The sequence below is a fragment of the Rhodnius prolixus genome, unplaced genomic scaffold (genome assembly GCF_049639745.1).
Source record: "Rhodnius prolixus isolate KJV_2025 unplaced genomic scaffold, Rpr scaffold_6, whole genome shotgun sequence".
NCBI lineage: Eukaryota > Metazoa > Arthropoda > Insecta > Hemiptera > Reduviidae > Rhodnius > Rhodnius prolixus.
The window spans coordinates 10,819,655-10,836,701 of NW_027411634.1; the positions used below are offsets into that span (position 1 = coordinate 10,819,655).

The window sequence follows — 17,047 nt, forward strand, 5'->3', positions numbered from 1 at the left end:
GATATTTACGTTAGAATAACACCGTGCTCAACAGGAGAGGTGAAATATTATTTCAACATTCTAGTGAATGGTTTGAGATGTTGTTTCCCATCAATGCATGCCGTCATCAAGCGTAGGCGGTACAAACATAGAAGGTGATGATGTTAGTGTTTACAAAACGGAAGACCCGCTGTTAACCAACAATTTTCTACCTCAAGAGGTGGTTACCATGCAAAAGAACATGCACAAACGGTTAGCCGTGTTCTAGTGTTTAAGGGATATATTGAGCGGTACGATTATAAGGCCAATAGCAGGGACGCATGCGTCACACATGTCTTTCATTGTATGGTTTTTAACTCACTGGTTTAGATCTGCTTATTTAGATTATTTGGTTAAAAAAAACTAGAGCACCAGATGACCTTAATACGCTTAAAACAAGGTGTCACAAAGTGCATAGAAGCTTACACAATAGCAGTCAAAGTCTTAACAAAGCTAGGAAAGCGTAATCCCTTTGGAAGCCCGTTGCTCTAAAATGAATTAGCTGGCAGAATAATTGGATTTACCTAAATGAATTCAATGTAATTCATGATAATGGTTTTAATATTTAACAAAGTCGATTATTATTTGCGATCATAATTCTCTACTGAAATAATTATTCATTTCTTTGTTGGCTTCATTTTGTTGTCTTATTTTTTGCAGAAAGAAGAGCTAAGAAATGGTCCAAAATGAGGTCTCATCGAAATAAACCGTGATTTGAGGTCAAATCAAAATTTATTGGGAGTTAAACAGCTTTAGATATTGCTGTTTAACGTGACTTAAATTAAATTAAACTAACGTGACTTTAGGTATTGCTTACTTCATCAAAGGACTAGTTTTTACAATGAAGTTAAAGTAGTGAAGTGAATCCAAAATTTAAAATGGTAGTGAGGCATATTTTTTGGGTTCTATGGATAGGTTGGTGTCGTTGTGTGTTTGTAAGTTTGTTGTTCTTAATGAGTTGATTGGATTGGTTTTTTTCGTAATACGATTTGATGGCGTGGTTAATGTGTTTTTGAGAGGGTAGTTGTTGTGTTGAAGAATTGTTTTTGACCTTTCTATTACGAGGGTCGTTTGGAAAGTCCGTGCAAAGTCAGAGAGATAGCACTACTGGCGCGTATCGAGGTTATGTTTAGTTAGTAGCATCTCTTGGAAGAACACCCACCAAGTTTCAACCAGATCAGTCTATTTCTTTGTGTTTGGCATTCGTTTGAATCGAGGAAGTCGAGTGATTTTCAAAAAATGGACGAAAAAGAATTTCGTTGGTTGATTAAACACTACTTTATGAAAGGCAAAACGCCTCAGGAGACTAAAGAGAAGCTAGATAAACATTATGGTGACTCTGCACCTTCGATTAGAACAGTTTATAAGTGGTTTCAAAATTTTCGGAGTGGCCATATGGGCACAAGTGACGCTGGACGTTCTGGACGCCCTGTTGAGGTTACTACTCCAGAAATCATTGATAAAATCCATGATATGGTGATGGATAACAGAAGACTGAAGGTGCGTGAGATTGCTAGTGCTGAGGGCATCTCGAATGAACGGGTACATAATATTTTGCATCAACATTTGGACATGACAAAGCTATCCGCAAGATGGGTGCCGCGATTGCTCACGCTTGACCAAAAACGAAATCGTGTGAAGTGTTGCAAGGACGGTTTGCAGCTGTTCCAGAAGAATCCGCAGGACTTTAAGCGTCGTTTCGTCACTGTGGATGAAACATGGATACATCACTACACTCCTGAGACCAAAGAACAATCTAAACAATGTGTTACCAAGGGGGAATCGGCGCCAAAAAAGGCGAAGACCGTTCCTTCGGCCGGAAAGATTACGGCGACTGTCTTTTGGGATTCGCAAGGAATAATCCTCATCGACTATCTGGAAAAGGGTAAAACTATTACAGGTGCATATTATTCATCGTTATTGGACCGTTTGAAAACCGAGCTGCAAGAAAAACGCCCACGATTGGCCCACAAAAAAGTCCTTTTCCATCATGACAACGCACCAGCTCACACCTCAGCAGTTGTGGTCGCAAAATTAATGGAAATAGGGTTCCAACTCGTTTCACATCCCCCCTATTCTCCAGACTTGGCTCCCTCGAACTACTATTTGTTCCCCAATATGAAGAAATGGCTGGCGGGAAAAAGATTTTATTCAAACGAGGAGGTGATTGCAGAAACGAATGGCTATTTTTCAGACTTGGACAAATCCTATTATTCGGAAGGGATCAACAAACTAGAGCAGCGTTGGACGAAGTGTATAAGCCTAAAAGGAGACTATGTTGAAAAATAAAAAAGGTTTACCCCAAAAAATTAAGTAGTTTTTATTTTTGCACGGACTTTTCAAACGACCCTCGTATATCCTGTTGATATTGGGTTGTTGTAAGTTTTAGGTTGCGTGAGATGAAATTGTTTGCGCAGTTGATTTTTTTGTAAAAATTAAGGAGACTGAGTTGGAGTATGTAAGTTTTGTGTAGTGTTTTGTGTTAATTTGTCCTGTATACACACAGACCGATCACACTCAGTCCATGAACAGACAAGACAGAAGACACACCAACCCTGTAATGTAAAAATATTACTTTGTAAACTAGGTAAATAATTTTTGTAAATTTCGTTACATTATACATATTCATTTTAATAGAATTATTGTTAACAATCTGTAAATATGTTCAACAGCCCTGAAGATGACCTAGTCCCTAGGTCGAAAGCTCGGCAGAATAAATGTATCACTGACTGAAATGGCAATTATTTTTTCATCCTATTGAAACTATGAATCTGTCACCAAAAGTAATGAACAGCAATTCTTAATTTTTACTCTTCTAAAGCTCAAGTTAATTCAGTTTCTAAATTCAGTAACCTACTAACCTTCAATGGGTAACCTTTACGGGCTAATTTTAGATCTAATAAATTATTTAAACTATTGCAAAATAAATATTTAATATTATACATTTTCAGAGAAGTGTTAACTCACAAAGTCCACTCGCACTCTGTGAGTGAAAAATGAACTTACCACAGTTACTAAATAAATAATAATTTCTATGATAGAATCAAAAAAACAAGTATTTTCCATTTACTAAAATTAGATATGACTGCACCATTTCCACTTTTATTACGGAGGAAATAAAATTTATTAAAGGATTGTTTTTTGAAACTACAAAATATTATCTCTGCCAGAAATGCGACTTGGAAATCATAAATTTTATTTGTTCACAGAGTTTCTTGATTGCATGTTATTCGAGTTTTGATTGCATGTTATTCGAGTTTTGATTGCGTGTTATTCAAATATGAAATACTAAATAGATGTGAAATTAATGCATGCTTTATTATATCCGTTTCATTTTCGAAGAAAACCTTCTTTAATTTCGTAATTATTACTTCGATTTATATTCCAGAGAAGTGTTAAACAATTTTATGTTTTTTTTACCCACGAATTGTGTAAAATATTTGGCCTAAAACGCTTAAGTTAAGCAGCAAAATTGTAGCGGTAATACTAGAGAAGCATACTGCATACATCTTCAGGTCATACTTGTTTCAAGGTTTGCCACAAGAAAGCGCTTAGTGTCTCACTGTTCAGGGAACTATTTTCTAAAATACGGCTAGTTATTTACGCCCGTCCATTAATTTTTTGTCTAAATTCATTTAAGAAAACTTTATCCTCATTATTTATTATTATTATTTTTTTAACAATAGGTTACTTTATGTTCGTAATTAAAAACTACAATTGTAACTTAAGAATATTCGTAACTTGACGCCAGTAAAACGTGACTAAATTAATCCTTGAAGAACATATTGAAATTAATACTTCCCTTAATATCAGATTTCTTTCATTATTAGATTGTTTCTTGCATAGTTGAGTATGTTGTCCCTATTCTATAATATTATAATATAAAAAAACTGTAAAGTTAAAATATGCAGGAAGAAAGAATATTGCCATAATATTTTATTTATTTTCATAGCTTTCAAAAGGACTGGGTCATCTTCAGGGCTTATACTTTTTAATAATTATTAGTGGTACAGTACCTTAAATAGTCAGGACAGAAGACACGCCAACCATAGATGTAACAATGTAAAAATATTATAATTGTTTGTAAGCATAAACCCTGAAGATGACCTAGTTCTTAACTGAAAAGCTTGGCAAGAAGTAAAAGACGTTTGACTGAAATTGGCAATTATCTTTCTTCCTATTTGATTAATGAAACAATCACCAAAAACGAAGGGCAGCACCGTCTCTTTTAGTGATAATAAAATAATATTATACATTATATAATGCTCCAAATAAAATAATATTATACATTATATAATGCTCCAAATAAAATAATATTATACATTATATAATGCTCCAAATAAAATAATATTATACATTATATAATACTCCAAATAAAATAATATTATACATTATATAATGTTCCAAATAAAATAATATTATACATTATATAATGCTCCAAATAAAATAATATTATACATTATATAATACTCCAAATAAAATAATATTATACATTATATAATACTCCAAATAAAATAATATTATACATTATATAATGTTCCAAATAAAATAATATTATACATTATATAATGCTCCAAATAAAATAATATTATACATTATATAATGTTCCAAATAAAATAATATTATACATTATATAATGCTCCAAATAAAATAATATTATACATTATATAATGCTCCAAATAAAATAATATTATACATTATATAATGCTCCAAATAAAATAATATTATACATTATATAATGTTCCAAATAAAATAATATTATACATTATATAATGCTCCAAATAAAATAATATTATACATTATATAATGCTCCAAATAAAATAATATTATACATTATATAATGCTCCAAATAAAATAATATTATACATTATATAATACTCCAAATAAAATAATATTATACATTATATAATGTTCCAAATAAAATAATATTATACATTATATAATGCTCCAAATAAAATAATATTATACATTATATAATGCTCCAAATAAAATAATATTATACATTATATAATGCTCCAAATAAAATAATATTATACATTATATAATGTTCCAAATAAAATAATATTATACATTATATAATGCTCCAAATAAAAAATTACACAAATAAGAAATCTCTTTAAGATGTAAATATATGTAACTGCAATATCCAATTATATTTGGTTTGCTAACCTGACTCTGCTTGTTTAGATTACATCAATTGGTTATTGATACTAATAATTACTTAATTGCAATTTACCAAAACAATTAGAGATAATATCAACAATAATAATCTGATACTATCTGTGTCAGACTCCAATTTAACGATAAAGGCAGGTGTAGTTTAATTGATTTGGAATAAAACTTTATTTTTTAAAAAACTTCTTGATTTATTAATCCTTTTAATGTAATTTACACCTGTACCTACAGGGTACAATAGGTAAATGCGATAAGTGTATTTATAGATAACGTGGCAGACGCGAATGACGGTCATCCAGTGATGGCCGCCATTAGTCACCCAGTTGGTCACGGGGCCAACGGCGCCTCAGCCGTCTTCGAGGATTGGAGGGTAGCGTAGTTGAAGATAAGTTTGCAGCTAATGAATTGGGATGAAGTGAGAGTTTTTTGATGAAAATTTTTATATCGAATTTTGGCAAGTTCGGAGACGAGTGGAATTTGGAGATCTGTATGGATTGTGCGGTTACTAACATAGAATGGAGCGTCTACTATGCGGCGGAGTATTTTGGATTGGAGTGTTTGCACAGTCTATTGATGTTGGATTTTTTAGCTGTTCCGTAAAGTTCCGAGTCCGTAAGTCCATATTGGTGTGAGAAGAGCCTGTATAGAGTCATCGTTTGTTCTGTAGTGAGAGTTTTGAGCGTTTGTCGACTAGTCTGGCTAGAAGTTTGTATCGTTTGTTTAGTTCGGTACGTTTAAGTCTCGTATGGGGGGTTCCAGGTAAGTCTCTTTAAAAAAATCTTAAGATAAGATCTTTATTAAATCTTCAGCACACTGAAGCCCTGAGATTTGACAATCATAAGTCATAGAAGATAAAACAACAACTTCATTAACATTCTTGACAGCATCACATGAGTTACTTTAAATATACATAAATAGAATTGATGATAAAACAGCGTAATGCACTAAGTTTGGTGATTTATCGTTAAAACTAAAAACGCCCTACTTTGGTAACGATTTAGGGTAGTGAAATCGCAAACTATTTCGACCACCCAAAAAAAACAACCTACATATTACTGTTTCCGTAGATGATAATGTTTCTACTGAAAAGATTTAGTAATCTGCAACAGAGTTTGAGAAAACAGAGTTGAAGTTTCTGGACGGGATAAACATTCTTTGGAAATAAGTATTCTCAAATCGGAACCACCTCTTGAAGGTAATCAGGGTTGCCAGAAGGTTTCTTTGACGTTTTCAGCCAGGATTATCCGCAAAGTTGTCAAGATTACTAGGAGACAAATGTGGCTAATACATTAAATATTTCCTATTAAGTGCTAAACGTAATTTAACTTTTAAAGCAACAGAAAGAAGAGACGAATTTCAAAGATTAACCGTACTAAAACTGAATAATGAACAACCTTCATAAGCTTTTTTACATTCTAACTGATTATACCATCTGAGTTTGTGATGAATTTTTGGGAATGGTATAATAGAATCAAATTTGGATGAAACTTTAAGAGTGAGATGGATAGTGCTTGGAAATCGTATTGAAGCTGCGTGCTATATTGAGTGCTTAAACATATCCATCTACTATAGATAGTGTAGACGCTTCAAGAGGCCAGACCTTTCACTTAACCCTATCTCTATTCAAGTGGTACAAGAAACTCCTTTCTTTAAAGGCTGCTTGCATTTCCGGTCTTTAGCCTGCATGCGGCGGACCAAAAAGGTCAAATCCTTTTAAACTTTTTACTTTCCTTTTTTTTTAAAAAAAAAAATAGACTCGCTGCAATCAAGACTTTGGTTTCTGTCCTATTCGCCTAAATCGGAACAATAGGAAGAGAGATATAGAGGTTTGAAATTTGAACGATTTGTAAAACCTCCAAAATTTATCCTTCTATAACTCAATAACTATTATCACTAAAACATTGCTATTTATACCAGTTATAGAGCAGAGTTTTCTCTACATTTCGGTCAAGAATTCATTAGATTCGGGACAATAGGAAGAGAGATATAAAGATTTGAAATTTGAACGATTTGTAAAACCATCAAAAATTTAACCTTCCATATCTCAATAACTATTATCACTAAAACATTGCTATTTATACCAGTTATAGAGCAGAGTTTTCTCTACATATCGGTAAAGAATTCATTAGATTCGGGACAATAGGAAGAGAGATATAAAGATTTGAAATTTGAACGATTTGTAAAACCTCCAAAATTTATCCTTCTATAACTCAATAACTATTATCACTAAAACATTGCTATTTATACCAGTTATAGAGCAGAGTTTTCTCTACATTTCGGTAAAGAATTCATTAAAATCTGAACAATAGGAAAAGAGATATAAAGATTTGAAATTTGAACGATTTGTAAAACCTCCAAAATTTATCCTTCTATAACTCAATAACTATTATCACTAAAACATTGCTATTTATACCAGTTATAGAGCAGAGTTTTCTCTACATTTCGGTAAAGAATTCATTAGATTCGGGACAATAGGAAGAGAGATATAAAGATTTGAAATTTGAACGATTTGTAAAACCTCCAAAATTTATCCTTCTATAACTCAATAACTATTATCACTAAAACATTGCTATTTATACCAGTTATAGAGCAGAGTTTTCTCTACATTTCGGTAAAGAATTCATTAGATTCGGGACAATAGGAAGAGAGATATAAAGATTTGAAATTTGAACGATTTGTAAAACCTCCAAAATTTATCCTTCTATAACTCAATAACTATTATCACTAAAACATTGCTATTTATACCAGTTATAGAGCAGAGTTTTCTCTACATTTCGGTAAAGAATTCATTAGATTCGGGACAATAGGAAGAGAGATATAAATATTTGAAATTTGAACGATTTGTAAAACCTCCAAAATTTATCCTTCTATAACTCAATAACTATTATCACTAAAACATTGCTATTTATACCAGTTATAGAGCAGAGTTTTCTCTACATTTCGGTAAAGAATTCATTAGATTCGGGACAATAGGAAGAGAGATATAAAGATTTGAAATTTGAACGATTTGTAAAACCTCCAAAATTTATCCTTCTATAACTCAATAACTATTATCACTAAAACATTGCTATTTATACCAGTTATAGAGCAGAGTTTTCTCTACATTTCGGTAAAGAATTCATTAAAATCTGAACAATAGGAAAAGAGATATAAAGATTTGAAATTTGAACGATTTTGTAAAACCTCCAAAATTTATCCTTCTATAACTCAATAACTATTATCACTAAAACATTGCTATTTATACCAGTTATAGAGCAGAGTTTTCTCTACATTTCGGTAAAGAATTCATTAGATTCGGGACAATAGGAAGAGAGATATAAAGATTTGAAATTTGAACGATTTGTAAAACCTCCAAAATTTATCCTTCTATAACTCAATAACTATTATCACTAAAACATTGCTATTTATACCAGTTATAGAGCAGAGTTTTCTCTACATTTCGGTAAAGAATTCATTAGATTCGGGACAATAGGAAGAGAGATATAAAGATTTGAAATTTGAACGATTTGTAAAACCTCCAAAATTTATCCTTCTATAACTCAATAACTATTATCACTAAAACATTGCTATTTATACCAGTTATAGAGCAGAGTTTTCTCTACATTTCGGTAAAGAATTCATTAGATTCGGGACAATAGGAAGAGAGATATAAAGATTTGAAATTTGAACGATTTGTAAAACCTCCAAAATTTATCCTTCTATAACTCAATAACTATTATCACTAAAACATTGCTATTTATACCAGTTATAGAGCAGAGTTTTCTCTACATTTCGGTAAAGAATTCATTAGATTCGGGACAATAGGAAGAGAGATATAAAGATTTGAAATTTGAACGATTGTAAAACCTCCAAAATTTATCCTTCTATAACTCAATAACTATTATCACTAAAACATTGCTATTTATACCAGTTATAGAGCAGAGTTTTCTCTACATTTCGGTAAAGAATTCATTAGATTCGGGACAATAGGAAGAGAGATATAAAGATTTGAAATTTGAACGATTTGTAAAACCATCAAAATTTATCCTTCTATAACTCAATAACTATTATCACTAAAACATTGCTATTTATACCAGTTATAGAGCAGAGTTTTCTCTACATTTCGGTAAAGAATTCATTAGATTCGGGACAATAGGAAGAGAGATATAAAGATTTGAAATTTGAACGATTTGTAAAACCATCAAAATTTATCCTTCTATAACTCAATAACTATTATCACTAAAACATTGCTATTTATACCAGTTATAGAGCGGAGTTTTCTCTACATTCTGGTACACAATTCATTAAAATCGGAACAATAGAATGTGAGATATAGAGGTTTGAAATTTTAACGATTAGCAAAACTTCCAAAATTTAACCTTCAATATCTCCATAACTATTGTCACTAAAACATTGCTATTTTTTTGTGTACTGTTTTTCTGTTTGTTGAAACAAACACATTTTATTCCATAATATCTTTAAATATTATTTCTAGAAAAAGTACTTGTTAGTAAATAGTTTAGATTTATATTTCCTGGAAATCGATTTCTCTTAACGGTTACAATACTTTGGTGATTGGCTGGACATCTAATGGCTGTCTTAACTCATTATTTGTTCTGTGCATTTTCGATTGAAATTTTAAATTCTTTAGTTTTAATTTCTAAATTGTGTCGTGCTTTTATCTTAATTAAATGGTATTGGTCAATCTTCTTTAGCTCGTTGATTTAGAAATCTGAATTCTGTTTTGCATAGTTTGTCATTGAATTTTGAATACTGGCTTTAGAAGCATAAAAATTATATAACAAATGAAATTTGCTAAGATATACTTTAATTTTATTTTTCATAAATTATTACTTTTGTATCGATGTTTATTATACTTACAATCGATTCCTTAACTGGTTAATAATTTTGCTGTCAATTAGTTGCTACTGTTATACATATTTGTAGGTTTAAAGTAAGATATCTAGTTTTTTTGTAGTAGATTTAATTTAAAAAATATTCATTATTATCGGTTAAAATAAGTTTTTTCGGTTAGAAGTTTTTCTTAGATAACTGAACGGAGGTATAGTATAATTTCTAAAAAGTATTGCTAATTTATGGTTTTAAAGTTAAATTTTGCATGTAAATGACTGAATTTAACTATAAATAATTTATAATACATAATTTTGTTTGTATGATTAATGTATCCATCAAAACTTACAAATTAAGCACACCATTTATCCGTCACTACGTTTAATCATTCGTAATTAAAATTGGAACTCTCCTCATCAAATTTATTTTCTAAATTTCAATAAATAGGTTCATTATTTAGCAATTGAATAAAAATAATAATTATAATAATAATAAATTATAACTTTTGCTAAACGTTTATAACTAAAGAACTACGTAAAGATTGGTATCAAAGCTTAACTGGATAGAAAGATGAACTGGTAATGATAGCAATCACTTAACTTGAGGTTATTACTTATAAACGCAACACCAAGGAAGATACAATTAAGATATCCGCAGAGTCTAAGACCACCTGACATCACAGGTTTGTTGCTGTTGTCATTACACTGATATAATTGTTGAAATTATCTTGGTTCATTTTTTACGTTTAATTAAAACTGATTACAATCGTTATAACTGCAACCGATATTTATGCCAACAAAGATAATTGAAACTCAGCTACTATTAATTCATTTCAACGAATAAATACCATTTATCTGAAATTGTAATAACTGTGGAAGTTACTAACTGTATTTATCGGATTTAACTTTGGATTGTCAACAGGAGATACTTCTTTCTTTTTTTTTTCTAGCGATGATGCTGCGAGAGGAAAAGAGAAGTTGATTTATGATCTGCGGAGATAAATGTGGGATGATGAACATGAGAACGAATCTCTCACTAATTCATGTGTACAACTAGATATGGGGTCCATGAGCTGCTGCTATATTGTTCCATTCGTTTCCAGTTATAAATCAAATTGTGTTCACAAATCTTCAGATATCTTTCAATGCAATGGTACATTTGTAAATATTAAACTAAATTTTTTTTTTTTTTTTGTTCTTTCTCTGTGATTGCCGTGAATTATAGTAAAATCTGCTGTGAATTTGTGATCTCAACTTCTCCCTTAATAGAATTCACGGAATCCTAAATGTTTTCAAATTCTGAATTTAAACATTTATTACACAATTTTGTAAGTCAGCACGGTACACTTTTAACCTATCCCTAAATCGCACCTTAGAAAATTACTAGATTATTAGAAACTAGATGACCGTGTATTATACTGAAATGATCTCTCTTAGAAGAAGCTCCTTAATTGAATTTTCTGTTAAAATTGTTTGCTTTTTATTTTAACCTGCGTCAACTCATCACTTATAGTAAAGTAAGTAATTATTATTAGCCTAAGTTTTCAGGCGGGGCTTAACGCCCAACTACCAATTAGGTGCCATGGGCGGGGCTAGAAGTTCATACTTTACTATAAACAATTTTGTCTAGCAAATAAAAGGTAGTCTTAGACGGGATTCAAACTGGGGACCTCCCACTTACAAAGCTAGAGCAACACCTGCCCCTAAATTATCGCTTATACTTAGATCTTTTTTCTTTTTCTATCACACATTGCTTAGAAATACATAAAATATCCAGCGAGTGTTTGTATTTTGGATAGTTTGCTAGAGTTGGGAGGTTCTATGGGTTTGCTAAACTCAAAACGTTGGGTACAAAATATCTATTTCTTCATGCACTGTGTATCTTATTGTGTGTTTAAAACTGGCCTTTTGGGTACGATTTTTTTTTTTTTAAAGAGCGAGAAAACGTTTTTTCTAATTTTTAGTAATTATTGAATCGAAGGACTCTCTATTGCTTCAATTAATATTTTTTCAAACGCTGATATAAATGACAGAATCTATAGCTTGAGAAAAGTTACAGCAATATTTTTCAAGGTTTTTTTTGAATAAACAGAAATAAAAAGTTCCAGTTAATAAAAAAAAATAAGCGTTTTAATGCTATCCTAACAAAATCGTGTCTAAAATTGGTCTGCTGTTATTTCAGCAAGATGTAAAGTCTAGTATTGCCAGTAATTCCTTTTTAATAGGAATTTCTTTATCCTTTTTAGCGTGCTTTTGGGAAAAATGTAATCCAAGAAATGTAATCCTTCTTTCCTCCAGTAGCATTCTCCTAAATCTTAAGTAAATCTACCAAATCTTTTTATCCAGTTTTACCTTCCATTATCGCGCTCATCTGCAAGTAGAGTTTGTCTCAACGGTCTAGAGAGAAAAAAACAACACTATGAATAGAAAGACATTTCTCTAAGTATTGCGAATCAAGTCAACCGTGTCTTTTTATCCTTGTTCCTGATTCAAAAATAAATATAGGAGTTCCTTTTTCAGAAAACTGCTTAACATCTCCATCAGTTTCTTTAACTATACGATTTTTTCAAAGCATTACTTAGAGTTCGACGTTAGGGTTATTTCTTTCCAATAAAATTTCATTTTCTAAGCGACTTTTTCTTTATTTTTCCTTCATTGATTATTAGAAAATACAGGCCAAATTAAGTACACGAAGTACTAAGCAAAAAGTAAATATTTTATTTATTATATTTCATTGAGAACCAAAAAATAATAATTTCACCAAGTTTTTGTAGATAACCTCTCAAATAAGTAAAACATTTTTAGCGACATTAAAATTGATTAAAATATGAAAACACCATCGCTATTTTCTAAATAAAATAAATAGAACGTTTAATCGATTATGGATTTGAAAAAAAAAAAAAAATTAATTTGCTTCTAATGTAAAATATTCTGTAACCTTTCGGCAGTCAAGAGATATATCGCTTCACTTCTCTTCCTTGTAACTTCCTGCATTAACATTTATTATATGGATAACATTAAGAAGGAAAGTATTCCTCAATTTGCCAAAAAATGTGCATTTCTTATATGAAATATCATGGGGAAACCAAAAATGCTAATTTGGAACCTTTAGTCGATTAAAAAGAAAAATCTTTTTTGATGTATTCTGTGATCGATTTTTTTTTTTTTGGAATTGATTTCTAAACCTTTCTGATGTATTCTTTAATCGTTGCTTTTTAATCGACTATAGGTTCGAAATTAGCAGTCTGGGTTTCCCTATGTCATTATTTAGATTTGATTTCTGTACCTTTTTTTATCTATGCTTTAATCTTCTTCTTTTTATAGACTACAAGTCAAAAATTATGATTCTAGTAACTCCATGTGATTTTTTGGAATTGATTTCTAAACCTTTCTGATGTATTCTTTAATCGTTGCTTTTTAATCGACTATAGGTTCGAAATTAGCAGTCTGGGTTTCCCTATGTCATTATTTAGATTTGATTTCTGTACCTTTTTTTATCTATGCTTTAATCTTCTTCTTTTTATAGACTACAAGTCAAAAATTATGATTCTAGTAACTCCATGTGATTTTTTGGAATTGATTTCTAAACCTTTCTGATGTATTCTTTAATCGTTGCTTTTTAATCGACTATAGGTTCGAAATTAGCAGTCTGGGTTTCCCTATGTCATTATTTAGATTTGATTTCTGTACCTTTTTTTATCTATGCTTTAATCTTCTTCTTTTTATAGACTACAAGTCAAAAATTATGATTCTAGTAACTCCATGTGATTTTTTGGAATTGATTTCTAAACCTTTCTGATGTATTCTTTAATAGTTGCTTTTTAATCGACTATAGGTTCGAAATTAGCAGTCTGGGTTTCCCTATGTCATTATTTAGATTTGATTTCTGTACCTTTTTTTATCTATGCTTTAATCTTCTTCTTTTTATAGACTACAAGTCAAAAATTATGATTCTAGTAACTCCATGTGATTTTTTGGAATTGATTTCTAAACCTTTCTGATGTATTCTTTAATCGTTGCTTTTTAATCGACTATAGGTTCGAAATTAGCAGTCTGGGTTTCCCTATGTCATTATTTAGATTTGATTTCTGTACCTTTTTTTATCTATGCTTTAATCTTCTTCTTTTTATAGACTACAAGTCAAAAATTATGATTCTAGTAACTCCATGTGATTTTTTGGAATTGATTTCTAAACCTTTCTGATGTATTCTTTAATCGTTGCTTTTTAATCGACTATAGGTTCGAAATTAGCAGTCTGGGTTTCCCTATGTCATTATTTAGATTTGATTTCTGTACCTTTTTTTATCTATGCTTTAATCTTCTTCTTTTTATAGACTACAAGTCAAAAATTATGATTCTAGTTAACTCCATGTGATTTTTTGGAATTGATTTCTAAACCTTTCTGATGTATTCTTTAATCGTTGCTTTTTAATCGACTATAGGTTCGAAATTAGCAGTCTGGGTTTCCCTATGTCATTATTTAGATTTGATTTCTGTACCTTTTTTTATCTATGCTTTAATCTTCTTCTTTTTATAGACTACAAGTCAAAAATTATGATTCTAGTAACTCCATGTGATTTTTTGGAATTGATTTCTAAACCTTTCTGATGTATTCTTTAATCGTTGCTTTTTAATCGACTATAGGTTCGAAATTAGCAGTCTGGGTTTCCCTATGTCATTATTTAGATTTGATTTCTGTACCTTTTTTTATCTATGCTTTAATCTTCTTCTTTTTATAGACTACAAGTCAAAAATTATGATTCTAGTAACTCCATGTGATTTTTTGGAATTGATTTCTAAACCTTTCTGATGTATTCTTTAATCGTTGCTTTTTAATCGACTATAGGTTCGAAATTAGCAGTCTGGGTTTCCCTATGTCATTATTTAGATTTGATTTCTGTACCTTTTTTTATCTATGCTTTAATCTTCTTCTTTTTATAGACTACAAGTCAAAAATTATGATTCTAGTAACTCCATGTGATTTTTTGGAATTGATTTCTAAACCTTTCTGATGTATTCTTTAATCGTTGCTTTTTAATCGACTATAGGTTCGAAATTAGCAGTCTGGGTTTCCCTATGTCATTATTTAGATTTGATTTCTGTACCTTTTTTTATCTATGCTTTAATCTTCTTCTTTTTATAGACTACAAGTCAAAAATTATGATTCTAGTAACTCCATGTGATTTTTTGGAATTGATTTCTAAACCTTTCTGATGTATTCTTTAATCGTTGCTTTTTAATCGACTATAGGTTCGAAATTAGCAGTCTGGGTTTCCCTATGTCATTATTTAGATTTGATTTCTGTACCTTTTTTTATCTATGCTTTAATCTTCTTCTTTTTATAGACTACAAGTCAAAAATTATGATTCTAGTAACTCCATGTGATTTTTTGGAATTGATTTCTAAACCTTTCTGATGTATTCTTTAATCGTTGCTTTTTAATCGACTATAGGTTCCAAATTAGCAGTCTGGGTTTCCCTATGTCATTATTTAGATTTGATTTCTGTACCTTTTTTTATCTATGCTTTAATCTTCTTCTTTTTAAAGACTACAAGTCAAAAATTATGATTCTAGTTAACTCCATGTGATTTTTTGGAATTGATTTCTAAACCTTTCTGATGTATTCTTTAATCGTTGCTTTTTAATCGACTATAGGTTCGAAATTAGCAGTCTGGGTTTCCCTATGTCATTATTTAGATTTGATTTCTGTACCTTTTTTTATCTATGCTTTAATCTTCTTCTTTTTATAGACTACAAGTCAAAAATTATGATTCTAGTAACTCCATGTGATTTTTTGGAATTGATTTCTAAACCTTTCTGATGTATTCTTTAATCGTTGCTTTTTAATCGACTATAGGTTCGAAATTAGCAGTCTGGGTTTCCCTATGTCATTATTTAGATTTGATTTCTGTACCTTTTTTTATCTATGCTTTAATCTTCTTCTTTTTATAGACTACAAGTCAAAAATTATGATTCTAGTAACTCCATGTGATTTTTTGGAATTGATTTCTAAACCTTTCTGATGTATTCTTTAATCGTTGCTTTTTAATCGACTATAGGTTCGAAATTAGCAGTCTGGGTTTCCCTATGTCATTATTTAGATTTGATTTCTGTACCTTTTTTTATCTATGCTTTAATCTTCTTCTTTTTATAGACTACAAGTCAAAAATTATGATTCTAGTAACTCCATGTGATTTTTTGGAATTGATTTCTAAACCTTTCTGATGTATTCTTTAATCGTTGCTTTTTAATCGACTATAGGTTCGAAATTAGCAGTCTGGGTTTCCCTATGTCATTATTTAGATTTGATTTCTGTACCTTTTTTATCTATGCTTTAATCTTCTTCTTTTTAAAGACTACAAGTCAAAAATTATGATTCTAGTTAACTCCATGTGATTTTTTGGAATTGATTTCTAAACCTTTCTGATGTATTCTTTAATCGTTGCTTTTTAATCGACTATAGGTTCCAAATTAGCAGTCTGGGTTTCCCTATGTCATTATTTAGATTTGATTTCTGTACCTTTTTTTATCTATGCTTTAATCTTCTTCTTTTTATAGACTACAAGTCAAAAATTATGATTCTAGTAACTCCATGTGATTTTTTGGAATTGATTTCTAAACCTTTCTGATGTATTCTTTAATCGTTGCTTTTTAATCGACTATAGGTTCGAAATTAGCAGTCTGGGTTTCCCTATGTCATTATTTAGATTTGATTTCTGTACCTTTTTTTATCTATGCTTTAATCTTCTTCTTTTTATAGACTACAAGTCAAAAATTATGATTCTAGTAACTCCATGTGATTTTTTGGAATTGATTTCTAAACCTTTCTGATGTATTCTTTAATCGTTGCTTTTTAATCGACTATAGGTTCGAAATTAGCAGTCTGGGTTTCCCTATGTCATTATTTAGATTTGATTTCTGTACCTTTTTTATCTATGCTTTAATCTTCTTCTTTTTAAAGACTACAAGTCAAAAATTATGATTCTAGTTAACTCCATGTGATTTTTTGGAATTGATTTCTAAAC

General features: G+C 30.3%; 1 protein-coding gene across 1 annotated transcript in view; it reads left to right on the forward strand.

The window, feature by feature from the left end:
- msi (RNA-binding protein musashi) overlaps positions 1-17,047 on the forward strand; it is a 631,163-nt gene that overhangs the window by 330,650 nt on the left and 283,466 nt on the right. The gene's annotated exons all lie outside the window — the stretch shown is intronic.